The 14,473-nt window shown below is 40.7% G+C and overlaps 1 long non-coding RNA gene across 3 annotated transcripts in view; it reads left to right on the forward strand.

Annotated features, from left to right (window-relative positions):
• The first annotated feature begins 102 nt into the window (after positions 1 to 102).
• Positions 103 to 14,473, forward strand: part of LOC139613421 (uncharacterized) — a 29,267-nt gene continuing 14,896 nt past the window's right edge. The window contains exons 1-4 of one of the 3 annotated variants that reach the window (XR_011686750.1): positions 105 to 844; positions 2,162 to 2,327; positions 3,999 to 4,083; positions 10,015 to 12,501. This is a non-coding gene — a long non-coding RNA (uncharacterized lncRNA). Of the gene's footprint in view, positions 845 to 2,161; positions 2,328 to 3,998; positions 4,084 to 10,014; positions 12,502 to 14,473 lie in introns of those variants that run through there. The other 2 variants (XR_011686752.1, XR_011686751.1) reach the window with 2 other exon arrangements.

Raw genomic sequence — 14,473 nt, forward strand, 5'->3', positions numbered from 1 at the left:
ATGTATAGTCTATAAAATAATGAGGGAACAGTAAAAGTCCTGAAACACAAACAAACCGTGACTAAAGTTAATTTGACTCTGTTAAGGGCCATCGCAACTCGCTAAAAACTGGTGGTTAATCTTTTTGTGATCGCACACACATGTGGTCAAGAGGATAAATCCTGCCAGCAACCACGTACAGCAGACGGACAGGTACGAGAAGAAACAAGCCTTGCAGCGTTCTCGGCAACCTCAGAATTAAAAAAAAGTGCCTCCGGAGCCGCCGAGAACAATAACCCACAACAGCCAATCAGGAGGCGCGTATTTTTCACTCGGCGTCCTAATTCTGACCAATGATGAGCTCCGGGGGGCGGGGAAACCCTTGACGCACTGAGGCTCGTGATTGACGCAAGCTTTGTTGCTAAATTTAGCAGCTGGCGGACGGAGGCTGAGTGAGATAGCAGAGAGCCCATTCATTGTGCCGGGGCGGGCCCGACTATTTTAGCGTTGTGATTGTGATCCAGCCAAGCCAAATATAGTCGTAGACAGGTATTTTTAGCCGTAAACCGTGCCCCCGATTTCATTCGGCTAAGGCAACCTGAGCGGTTTGGGATACAGTTTGAGCTGAGCCCCGGCTCCACAATCATCACACTTATTGTTAAACTGTTATCCAGAAGGGGGATAGTTTTACAGTCAGCTGACAGAGAGAGAAAACAACTGTCGGAGCTGACGAGAGTAAAATCTGACCGCCACTGGCTCTCTTATCTGTCTCTCTGCGTGGAAAAGGCTGGAAAAGCGGGGAATGAAAAGACCGTAGATCCGAAGATATTTAGCCTTCGGTTCGTCAAGCAGACACATACAACAGGTTTGTGAATGTGATGCCTTGCAGCTTCGCACAGTCGCGCCGCTCCTTCCTCACCAGCTGCGCACAGACCCGAGGCGTCTCTAACTGAGAGGACCATGCGGGAAGAAAGTGTGCAACTGAAGTCAGGCTACAGTGGGATTTTGTGGCAGTCAGGACGAAAAGTTTTAGCCTGAGTGCATTTTGATCATGAAAAACGAGCCGTGAAAGGCGAGTGTGTACACTTTACTCACTCATAGGTAGGCTATAAAGTACCCGTCCTCCCTGGGAATCCCCTCCTCCTAGTGTGTTACACTCTGAAACAGATAACTCTCTGGACTTCAGATAAGGAAGCCTCACATTTGCTTTTGCGTGTGTGCAGAGAAAAAGCCCTTTTTGACCAGCAGAACACGCAGTGACCCAAATTCTCCCTGTTTTTCCATGAGGCAGCGGGCTGTATTCAGTGAAATGTGCAGGGGATCCAGCTTTCCAGTGACTTCCTAAGTTGGTTTGTAGCGTGCTTTAAGTGTGACTGGTGACTGCTTAACTCTGTGGCCAGTCTGACTGTGCCAGGATCAGCTGCAGGGCATGCAGATCACATGCCACCAGGCCTTACACTGTTGGAGCCTCAGAACACTCCAGCATTCACAGTGCACATTTTTGTAATTTAATTTAAAACATACACTCTCACCTCAAATCTGAACACTATTAATTAAAGCAGTCTCTTCCATCTGATGGTGGTTACCATCGGATGTCATCTTAGGTGCACAATCTTTAGGGTGATATGCACCCTTCAACCTGACCTCATCACTTAGTTTTTTTCTGCTTTTTGATGTGTTTCATATCTGTTTCTCATGTGCCATCTAATCTTGACAATTTCCTATAAATGATAAATTCCCCCCCCCTACACAGTTTTTGTTTTTAGGGCAAAACATATCCTATAGGCATAGATCACAAGTTCTTCTGCATTTCCCTCTTGTCAGAACTGTGAAGCAATATCTGTGTCATCCAGGGTAATGTCGAAATAGATCATTTATTTTATAAAAGGACCTTTCATAATTTTATTATTACTGTGACGTATTGTTTATCATTATTGTTCCTCGCATGTTGGTCATGTTTCCTGCCAGTGTCTTGGTCGTTTTAGGGAAAGATTTTGTGAATTGATCATTTATCTTTAAAAGTGAAGCATTCAGAATGGTCTAACTCCTCCTCTTCCCTGTTTGTCTTCTCTCCTCTCTGTGTTTCACCTGTCTCTCTCTCTCTCTCTCTCTCTCTCTCCCTCCCTCTCTCTCTCTCTCTCTCTCTCTCTCTCTCTCTCTCTCTCTCTTCCTGGCTGGTCAGGGTATCAGCTGCCTCGGCTGTGACCTCACCATGGTGACGTGTAAATCCAGATTAACCTGCTCTCTTATTCCGCCAGACGTGGAAGTGATTAGAGATTATGACCGTGTCCTTTTAATAGAATTGGACATGTGGGTAATCAACTGCGTCCACCAGCGTCTCGTGTCAGGTGACTGACTCACACACACACACACACACGCACTCCAGCGCTTATTTTTGTCACAAAGGAGAACATTACATTGATTTGCACAAATTCCCTGGCGACTCACCCTACTCTAAACCATGACCAATACATGCCTAAGCCTAACCTCAACCAAACACCAAGTTATGAGGCTAAAATTGAATGGTTTACCTTGTAGGGACCAACTTTTTGTTCACAAATGGGCGGTGAGTCCCAATAATGTAACTGTGATTGTGAGCTGAACAAAAGCAAAACATTCTGACACCTTTATGACAGTATTCAAATCTTGACCCTGAAGCAAATGTATAACATATATTTTCATACTGTTATATATCAGTGAATTTCCTCGTGTGCGTGGTGGCTCTGTTCTTTAGTTTTGCTTCACCACAGCTGAAAATATATTTCCATACTTCAGTCGATGTGCTATCTTACCACCTAGGTGCTGAAATGAGAAAATGAAATGAAGGAAATGTAAAAGATAACCCAGCAGCAAAAATGCGTTATTGGAAAAGCCCATAATCTGGTATGTGTGAAGAAAAACCACATGCCTAAACTTGAATGAAGTGTGTGCTCCTCTTCTTTCTCTACGTAGTCAGTACCATGTCATAACACTGGGGAACAATTTGAAAAAAAATTTCTGTTGAGTTAGATTTTTATGCTGATTAAAACTAAAATTGGCACGCTGATTCAAAAATTGCAGTCAGTTTTTTTCTAGCACGTCAAGCTTTTTCTCCACAGCTTACCCTCCAGATAAGCAAAATTCCACTGATTAGCTGTAGTAAGACTTGCCAGCTGATTACGATTGGACTCATCAACAGCTACGTGGCAACTTGTTTGTGCAGTCACAATTGAGACAGTGCGGTGAGAGGTGTGTGTAGCTTCCAATAGGTCAGTGCTATCAGTATCTGCAAACAGAAAGCTAGCATAGTAGGAATTAAGAGGATTTGTGCTGGCTTTTCTCTTAACCTTGTAACCATGGGCATACCGTTGTAAGTTCTATTTCGTTTTATGCTGTTTTTTTAGTTTTCAAAGCTTGTAACTATTACATCTTAGTACAGTATTTTTCATATTTTTTAAGAAAACGGGGATCCTATAGTTCAAAAACTTGACATGATAGAGAAAAACTGAGATCAGTTTTGGATTCTGCACCCAAAAATTAGTTAAAAACAGCTGTCAGACCTAACTCAACAAAAATTGTGTTCCCCAGTGTAATTCATCTCTTTTTGTATGAAACTTTAAGGACACCTAGATCCTTAAATATTCAAAATTTTCTTTAATGCTTCCCTAGGTTCATTCCCCATTTATGCATTACACTGTGGTCAGAGCAGAATTGGACAGGCCATATTTCTAAACATATTTTGGTGAGAGGCAGGTTGAACTTGAGAAACATAACCTTTCCACAAGTTAAAAATCATTCACCTATTTATCAGACACTTTGTTCTCTTTACCCTCTGTCCCTGTTGGATCCACCTTTCTGCTGCTGGCATTCTTCCTCTGTGCATTTATATTGAATTTTAATTGAAAGCTTTATTGTCGATGCACCAAATAGTACAACGAGATTTGCTGCGCAAAACCCAGAGAAAGGCAACAGTCAGAACTTGCTGAAAACAAGGTCACTCCCATTGGCAATGGGTTTTGTTTTTTTTGTTTTTTTTGCAGGTTGAAGTTCATTGAGACTGAGTTCCTCACAAAGTGAACAACATGGCCAATTTGTGCCAGACAGCAGGAACATCTTGGGTAAATGGTGAGTGAATTTTGGTATCACTATTTTCTGCCAGACAAATTGAATCTTACAAATCAAATCAATTCTTTTTGTTCTTGAGCTTCTTTTTCTGCCTCTGTTTAAAACTAATTATCCAGCAATAAAGAATCGCACTGACAGGTTGAGTGTCTTGCTGCCTCTGTGCAGAGCTGTTAAACCTCTGCAGGCTTGTCAGTGTTGTCAGATTTATGACAGAGGAAGTTAGGGCCTTTGTGTAAAAAGTGCTTCAGAGATGCCACCTTTCACAGCAGTGCAGGGCTGTAGTATATACAGTGGCGTAGCACCTTTTAGGCCTCTTGTACAAAGCTGCTGACTGTATGGTGGAGATAATGCACCGAGACACTCTGATCTCTCTCTAATCACACGGCAGAAGTGAAAAGTGATTGTGTCAGTTTGAATGAGCTCTCTATGTCTACGGCAAAGGCACCAGCACTCAGCACTCTGGTGACACTGGAGAAAGAGGAAAGCAGAGAAAGAGAGAAACAGAGGAAGGCTTTTATCATCGTGTCACCAAATCTGCTCCAACTGTACGTCAGAGTGCAAGCGAGGACGGGAAGGGGTGGGGGTGTGGGGGAGAGGATTGCTGGCGCAATGGCAGGGTGCTCAATGGTGGCATTCTTCCCTTTCTGTGGGGACACACACACACACACACACACACAGATTAAGCTCAAACACACACATACACACACACACATAAACAGCGACACCAGGGGATTCCCCCCGGGAGTACCCAAGTGAAGTAACACAACCCATCACTGCCTTATCACACCAGTGCCCAAAGACAGGAGAGAGGGATTGTGGACCATTTTATGTTGTTATCATGAAGCATTTTTACACTTTTTCTTTTGTATTTTAATGTGTGTGTGTGCGTTAAAGGAGGGAGAGAAGGGTAATGCACAGCAGCTTGTGTGTAATGTTCTGTAGTTTCCCTCGCTTGTTTGATGGCAGATTTATCACCTTTCTTATTATTACCCTGCACTGAAATGTTACTGCGTGATTCACCGCTTTGTGTAAATTTTGGAGGGTGTGTGGCAGTGAGAGTAAAACCCACTGGAGTGCTTGTTTCCTTTGTGTGTGTGTGTGTGTACTTGTCTGTACCTTTGAGCATGTGTTTCTATACAGTATGTGGACATATTTATGTATATGTGCTGCAGTGGCAGTTTTACAAGACCACCACCGCGCATCCATACATTTTTCTCCAGTGTAAAGGTTGAGCAAGCACATTAAAGGGGACGTCTGCAGTGACTTCATTTGCATGGGGACAAAGTGAGATACTTAGTAGACTCATGCATTTTTGCTGTCAAGCCCACATCATCCTCTGTGCACATGTGCATAGTCAGGGGGTGATTGAGTTGCAGGCTTGCTCTGGCAGTAGTGGGAGGTGAAAGAAGAATCACCTCTCTTTACATCAGTTCAGAAATCTTTCCTGAGGCACTTATGCACAAGTTTCTGTGTATAAAAAGAACAGTATATATATATATATATATATATATATATATATATATATATAAAAACCCTGTCTGTAATACATACACAGTTGAGAGACGCAGGTGTGTGTCAGGCAGGATCCAGCATGTTAGATGCTATTTCATACCTTCTTAAGTGACCTTCACTAGTGCCACCTGCCAGTAGGAATTTCTTGTGTTTCAGCTTGATTTATCAGATTAATAAGTGCATTATATATTGGTATGATTTAAGAGCGAAGTTAAGAGGTGATACAAAAACTTTAGCATTGCCAGGCTTTGTGATACAAAGCTGTAATCACTAATCAGTCAAACTGGCTTGACTCCTTTATAACTGTAATTCTGACTATTGCAAGTTCGTCTACACCCTTCAAGCCCGGGCAAACTGGCCGACAAGGCAGATTATCTCCATTATTAGCCAGTCTGCAGGGCTGCCATGTGTTGCGGTGTAACAGTTGCCAGTTGCAGAATGCAGATGCACAAATATGCAATCAAATGGTAAACAGTATTTGTTCCACATTTAATGAGACACTGCAGCAGCAGAAGATCAGTAATTAAATGTAAGATTTGTATTGTGAGGATTGGACCATTGATAGATGTGTTTATCAATCATGTCAGTCATACGTGGACCAAACAGGTTCTGTACAACATGGATCCCCATATGGGTGATGCTGCACTTATGATGTGCAGATGTTGACTTTAGAGAAACACAAGCAGCTCAAATATCAATACATAATGCAAATGTCAAGGCTGCTTATTCATATCCAGGTGTCCCTGACAAAGCAGAGATCTCTGGCACCAATGTAGACCCATCAATGCTTATGCAGTCTATGTTGTCAGCCTGACTTAGTGTGGCACATATTGTTTGCCAGGCTGCAAAAAAAAGAAAGAAATTAAACCCTGCAGACATTGAACCCAATGGAATTTAGACGTTAAGCAATTTTGGTATTGAGCAATGGCATCAGATGAGACATTTTTTTTGAGCACATGCCTCCTTGTTCATGGTTTTGGATTCTTTATTCCAAATGCGCCTGGTTTTCAATTATCATTCTGTGTCTGTTTTCACTTGTGTCATCTTGGATTAAAAAAAAAAAAACCCAACTCTCAATCAGTACCTGTGTACCAGTGAGAAACCCAGCCACTGACCTGTTATGTACTCATATCACTATTGTAGGTATTAAGTTTACAACTCAACTACCAGTGGTGAATTTAAGTGTGAGTGGGTGTAATTTGTAAGATAGTGTGTTGAAATATGTGAACAGTGGGTGTATGAGTCACCTTAGTGTGGGCAGTTGTTTAAAGGCCATTTTCTAGGAGATGTCAGAAACAGGAACGTGTATTAGTACAAGTGTGTGTGTGTGTGTGTGTGTGAGAGAGAGAGAGAGAGAGAGAGAGAGAGAGAGAGAGAGAGTGTGTGTGCGTGCGTGCGTGTGTGTGTGTGTGATGTGGTTTCGTCGTTTGAGTTAAAACATTGCAGGACTCCCCCTATTACAGTGTTTAGATCAAGATAACAGCCATTAAACAGACAGATTCTCTGTAGCGATATAGTAGGTGTCCACTTGAAAACACATGGTGTGTACTACAGCAAGTGATCGAAGAGTAACCAAATATTTGCATGCAATCTATAAATAAACTTAATATAAAACATGCTGTTGAGGATCTCGAATGATACAGTGCATGTTATTTTAGAAGAATTTCAGCTGCATGCAAAAGTGTGTATATGTATTTGCAGACTGATTGAGGGTGTACTTGTACTTGTGTGAGAAACAGTTGCCCTTTAGTTATTCACATCTGGGTGCTGCTTTGGGAAGCCACTTGTGCCATCTGGCTGGATGCCCTGCACACCTTGACTAGTTTCACCTCTGCTCCAGTCCCACGACTTCAGCCCAGGTATCTGTTTGAGAACTTGTAATTGCGGTTCAGGCTTACTTTGTATAAATGCATGACATTTTGACATTTTAATGAACTGAGTCAGTGTCTTCATCGCCCTTCAGATGTTCAACACTTGAGAAGAATATGTGTTTTTGTGTGTATATTGTGTGATTTTTACTTTGTGTAAAAAGTAAAAATCCAAATATGTGAGGTCTAAATATGTGCTAGCTGTTTGACGCTTTGCTGCGTCTCAGAGTAATGTCATTCTGGGTCACGCATTGACCATATTGGCATTCACACTGGCAAACAGGCACACACACTTGCACATACACGCACACAAACACACACACACTCACAGAGATAAACAAGTGGTTGCATTTCTGCATGAGTCACAGTCGTGGGCAGAGGTGGAAAGTTTCCTTGTTTGGGCTATTCCCCCCTGCTGACACTTTTGATACTTATTTTGAAGTATCTGATGTGTTTGTAGTGGACAGCAGATTCAGCTCATACCTTCTTAGACTACGTATATCCTATCCACACTCCCTCTCTCTCTCTCTTTATTGACACACATGTACATCACATATCACATCACTGAATATCAGCACATTGTCATAGAGCCATACATACCACCTCTCTGTGAATGGAAAGGTCGGATACCCGATCCACCTGTAGTGTGATGAGCTCAGAAGTCCGAAGGGAACTCGGAGCAGAGTAGAGCCGCTGCTCCTTTGCATCGAAAGGAGCCCGTTGAGGTGGTTTGGACATCTGATCAGAACGCTTCCTGTGCACTTTTCACTGGAGCTCTTCTGGGCATGTCCAACTGGTAGGAGGCCCTGGGGTAGACCTGGGAGTGGAAATTCCTTGGAATCCCCTAGGGAGGCATTGGAAAACAATGCTGGCGAGATAAGAGGGACATTGCTGTTTCCAGCTTCTCAAACATATGGATTTGTTGCTAGTTTTATTATATGATAGTGGAATATTTTTTGGTTTTGGGCTATAGGTGAAATCAAACGTTCAGACGTTTCATAGGCTGAATCTTCTTAAATTATAGCCTGGTTAATCGGGAAAATAATTAGCAGATTACTTTATAATGAAAGAAATGATGCAGCACTACTTTTAATTTCTGAGAAAATAAGTCTTTGACAAATCTGCATTATTCAAATCTGCTCTCTAGGTGTGAAAATGTGTGTATGCCAGGCTGAAAAAAAAGAAAGACAGATGGGGGGAAAAAAGAGGGCGTTCTCGTCTTGCGGTTACACACTTTCACACCTGGAAAAAAAAGACAGACTTAGTCTCGGTGAAACTTCTTTTAATTAATAAAGGTTATAACATTTTGCATTATAATACCATAACGCAGTAAAAGGACAAAATCATCTTCTCTGATGTTAAATTAGCATAATAAATCTTTATGTTTACATGTTAATTGTCAGCATATTAAAATGTCTTTGACTTTCCATTGAAAGTATTTGGTTTTGTCACTAAGTTTGGTAATTATTTATATTTGCAATATGGGGTTATAAAGGTGTTCATGATTATTCATCTATTTTTCGATTATACACCTAAAGATTAACAACACTACCAGTCATGCTTGCATTCACCCTCTTTCTCGCAGTGTGTGATGAAATCTTTGAGGGGCTGTGCAGTGAGAGTATATAGTTAATGAGACATAAAAAGTTCATGCTTTACAAACCTCAAACATGTGCTGCTTTGCATGAAGACAGGAAACAGAAAATGCTGGCAGAAAGGGAGAAACTTGTCTAATCATGTCTTTGCCCGTGGCAGTCTGTGAACACACGTGTGTACTTGTGCGTGGATGCTTACGTGTACATGTATCATAAAAGCTGACCGTATTTTACAGGTTGACTCAAAGTATGATCCATTTGTCAAAATCCTGTTAACCTTTGATATTTTGGATGGTGTGAGTGGATAGGATTAAGACAATTTTTCGGTGTTGTGTCACAGGTTTACTTTACCATACCTTACCTTTATTAAAGGTCAAGGGTGATTGATTTAGAAAACTGCCCTTTGGGGCTCTATCGTTATTATTTTTTTGTAACTGTCGATACATATATACATTTGTAAGGACAGTTACATTTTTCTCCATAGAAAAAACAAAAAACAAACAATCAAAACTTTTAAGTGATAAAAACAAATAATCCTTTTCAGGTTTGTCAGTAGGGAGTTTTCACACCTGCATATTTTGGTACACATGGATCACGTCCTGACAGCTCATCACACCATGAAGCTCTGGTGAAGCCTCATTTTTTCTAAATTAGGCTGTAGCAGATATAAAGAGAAGAAACCAGAGAGAAAATCAATGATTATATGAAGAGTTGACATTTGTTGATATTCATCACAAAATGTCCTTGAGATGATTGACGTTAAAAACATCCCAAAAATAACTGTGAATCAGTTATGGAAATATGCACATTCTGGGATAGACTGAGGTTAAAAGAGAAAATGTGCTTCAGAGTGATTCCAAACTTTCTCTAGTAACATCACTATCACATGACCTTATATGACAGACAGCCATTCAGTCAAAGCCAGAAACAAAGCAACATTTTCCCCTTTTATCCAGGTCACATTATGAGAGGTGCTGGTCTTCTGGTCTGCTGGTTTTCAAGATGAAAACTCAAAAGTCATATTTACTGTTGGTAATGGAGCATTCATGTTACAGGCAGAATTAAAACATCATGGTAAAATATGTACTGTAATTAGACTGATCATAAATGTCAGAAAAACATGTATTCAAATGCATAATAAAACATTAAATAAAAAGTAAAGAAGAGTTTGTTCTTCAGCTAATTCTTGATACCTAAAATATGTATTTCTTATATGAATGAATTTATAGTGATTAAAGTGTAATATCTCTTCATTAAGTATTCAGTGATGTACTAAATTACACATTATACACCGTAGTAGGATACTTTCAGTTCATCCAGGACTGACCTTGAAAAGCCTCATGCAGTCGCTTTTATGACTGCCAGCCTTGTCATCATTAACACCAACACAAGTCTATAAGTTTAACAGTATTTCATTCTTTATTCTTCATTTTCTTGTTCGTTATCTTTTTATTTTGCAGAAAATAAAAGTCATTGTGCTACTATGTGATAACATCAACGTCTCATTTGTGAGTAACATCTCATTATAGGTTACATGAAAGGATTCATTTTGTTATTTTAGTTGGCTTCCCCTCAGCCTTGACCTTTTCTTTTAAAAAGTTCACCTCTTATGAATCACTGCATCTCAACTCTGACATTTAAATTTCTTCTCCTTCTCACGATAGAAATCTGGTGCTAAACGATTACCTGAGTATGAGAGGCTATATGCATCATGGCATATCCTGGCTGCTGCGTGGGCCCCAACCAGCAATGATCTTAACGCACCCATAGTTGCCATTGTGATATTCCCAGAAGTCCTTAGTGTGCAGTGAGAGACACTCCCAGATATTTCCATAAAAAAAGATTTCCTCAGGTGAGAGTGGAGCACCAGGACTTCCCTTCTGATGCTCGGCCAACTGCATACCTCAAGAGCAAGTATTTACGCTTGCCACTCCCTATGACTGGAAGTGCTGACATTGTGTGGGAGTGTAGCGCCCAAAAAAGCTGACATAATCTCATGCTGATGTAAGATATTCAGAGGGAGTTCCAGCATCATGTATAATTTTCAGGAATATTGGAAATCAAAAATCTGTTTAATTGTAAGTGTACCCACATCCAAACACCCACCTGGTTGTGCAATGACAACATAGAGAATTATACTTTAAAAAAAAACAAACATCTTTTTGATCTTTTTGCATCATTTGGAGACTCTGATTTTCCACTTACGCTCTCAGCGTCCTCCCCCACACACACAGAGATGACCACATAACAGAGCTCCAACCAGACTGAGGTTCCTGAGGTTCGGAGTTCTGCCATGTCCCAGACCACCAAGGTCCTGCTTTCTCTCTTCAAGCCTTTGATACTTGCACAATGCTCTGCTGCAACTACCCTTCACTAATCTTTTGATACGTCATGACATAAATCTTGGGACACATTGCTTGAAGTAGTGACTGGGAAATTGAAAGTGTGATAAAACAGGGGAAATTGGGCAACCACAGTACATCAAGTGAAACCATCTTATTTGGTAGATAAACCTTTATTTTTTAAATTATTTTTTGGTTAGTTTTATGCATTTATTTGACAGCCACAGTGAGGACTGAAAGGAAATGTTGGGAAAGAGAGTAGGGGAACGACATTCTCAGGGCATTTACGCCCACATGGTATGTGCCCTAACCACTCTGCTGTGGGGGCACCCCAGATAAATCTTTTGAAATGTTTTTCTTACATTAGATTGAATTCTTTTTAAGTACAGGTTTTGAATAGGATCAATAAAAGTTGCTCTCCAAAAGGCAGAGAAATGCACCTTCTTCAATGTTAAAATTAGTTTTTTTATTCTAGCATTAACACTTTCTGGAACAAATATTTTCACCTTTACATATTTATTATCTTATCATTTGGAAACACTACGGCTGTGAGCGTAAGGAAGCTGCGGATTAGTCATTTGATATAATCTAATTTTTGATAAATGGGTCCTTCATCCAATTATCATTATTCCACTTCTATAATGTTATGGCACTTGCAAGAGAATGGTTGAAAAAAGAGCAATAAAAATCAAAGTAGCAAAGGTCAAAGTATTCTGACTATTAGCTTCTTTTAAGGGTCAAGCTCCAAAATACTGGATCCTACAATTCCCATAATGCAACTCAACAGTGTGATGACAGGGGTCAAATGGGTTGTTTTTTCAAACCTGAGAGAGCTTCTTTCCGAGCCACAGGAGATACCAAAGAGCTGTTTTCACAAGCTGAGTAAACTCAACTTCATTGTAAAATTTGCACCTTTAAAAATATGGAAATAGAAGCCTGTAGTTTAGTTTGCCCAGATATCCATCTTTAGAGAAATGTAAAGGTGTATCTTCCTAACTTTGAGCTAAAATTGTATTTCATATACCCAAATTACCTAGGAAGCAACCAGTGATTTTGATGGGTAATAGTCATGCCACAGTGAGCTGTTTCCTTGGAATTAACCTGCATATTCATGTGTATCTGTGAAATATCAGTGATTGTGTGCTGTTAATCCTGCGGTGATAGTAGGAGGGACTGAAAGAGCAGCTTTAGTGCTGTCACTGGAAGATGGAGACAGCACTCTTCCCCTCTCTTTTGGTTGAATAATCTGCTTACTCACCGGATGTGATTCACCGAATTAATGCTGTTAGAAAGAAGGTTCTGTTGTCTAAATGTTTGGTCAGTAATGTTGTGTAATGTTTGGAAAGTTGTGTGCTTGTGAGATAAATTCATTTGAGCCCTCAGTCTCACTGGCTGCTGTGCTGCTTTGAAATCCTAATTCAATAAATGGCAGAGGGGTCATTACAGAAGTACAGATATTTTTGCACACGCAGTTATTGTTATTATGTTAAATTATACTGTGACCACAGTTTTTGAATTAACTTATATAGAACTGGAAGGATCTAATAATAGCCATAATAGCTCCAAAATTTATATGTAGTTAAAATATGATCCCGGGATATTAGTAAATGATAATGTGCTTTGCACATTTTTTTTTCTTTGAAACCAGCAGCACCATTCTTTCTTTAAGGAATTTGCTGGTGCATTGCTATGGTTCTTGGCGCATTGCCACCATAAGCACTATTCAACACTGCTTTCAGGCTTATGTTTTTTACCGCTGCACAAGGAATCGGGCAAAACATTGTTAAATAAAAACCTGGATGAACTTTAACTGGACCATGACTCTGTGTCGTTCGATAAGGCAGTGGCCAATCAAATGTGTGTAAGCGCACATTTTTTTGTAGGTTAATTTGCATTGTATTTTAAATCACTGTGCAGTGTTTTGCCATCTGAAGCCTTAAAACTCATGGATCTGTTTTGCTACATTGGCTTTGTAGGTGCAGGGTTGTTTTCAGTCTGAATTTCCACATTTCTTGTCTGACCTGTTTGTCGTCTTAGTGTTTTAGGCTTTGCACACAAGGCAAATTTGCATGCACCACACACCCTCTGCAGTCATCAACAATGTGTATTGAGTCACCCTCATCCTCATGGAGTGACATGCTTGTCAAAACATTGCTCCATAGTGCCACCGGTGGTCAAAAACACCAAAGGGTACCTTTAATTTACTTTCTATATGCTCACACACATGTTGTCTGAACATGGCAGCATGAAGCAGAGAGGCTGCTCTTATAATCTCTCAGACAGTTGCCAAACCAGACTTGGGTCAATGGCAGGTCATGACCTCAGACTAACCCTCTTAGCCAGTGTCAATAGCCCCCTCCTCCTTTCCCACAGCACCTTCACCATCACCGTCTCTATTACACTCTCCTCCATACTCTCTTGCTGTGTCTTGCGACAGTTTCCTCTCTGTGTTGCCCTCTCTTTACACTCAGTGCTCACTCCTTCTTCTGCTCTCTCTTTCCTCTTTCCTTCTCTTCTTTCCCTCCTTGTGTTCCTTCGCTCCATTAGGGGGGAACTTCCACTGCAGCTTCTATCCAGGAACAGGCTTCCACTGTGGAAACACAGCTACATAACATTGCTCCGATTCGCTTTCCACACCAAGCAGGGGAGGGGGAGTTGGGCTTCATGTCACTACATCCACACACACATGCACACATTTCCACAAGTACATGACTATAGAGGCGCATGTACAGTACATCTCTGTTATTTGACTCACACCACACTGTGATATTATTCTTTTTGTTGATTCATTTTCTTTTTCTTACAAATAATTAAAAATACCTCAGCACAGTATGATTTTATGGAAAATAAAGAAAGATCTCCTTTTATCTGACCGTCCATCATTAGCGGCACTCCCATTCAAATGACAGAGTTGAACGTCCAGCGAACATCTGAAACAACTGCAGCATGCAAAGCAGAGGTCTATATCTGTCACTGTGTGCGTGTCGCTTTGGATCTTCTCCTGAAAGACAGCTGCTATAATTGGTCACTTATCAGCATTAATGGATGGACAAGACACGTACGTAGGTAGGTG

This window comes from Trachinotus anak, unplaced genomic scaffold (assembly GCF_046630095.1).
Source record: "Trachinotus anak isolate AG129_WGS33_773 ecotype Australia unplaced genomic scaffold, CSIRO_AGI_Tana_v1 ptg000032l, whole genome shotgun sequence".
In the NCBI taxonomy this organism is placed as follows: domain Eukaryota; kingdom Metazoa; phylum Chordata; class Actinopteri; order Carangiformes; family Carangidae; genus Trachinotus; species Trachinotus anak.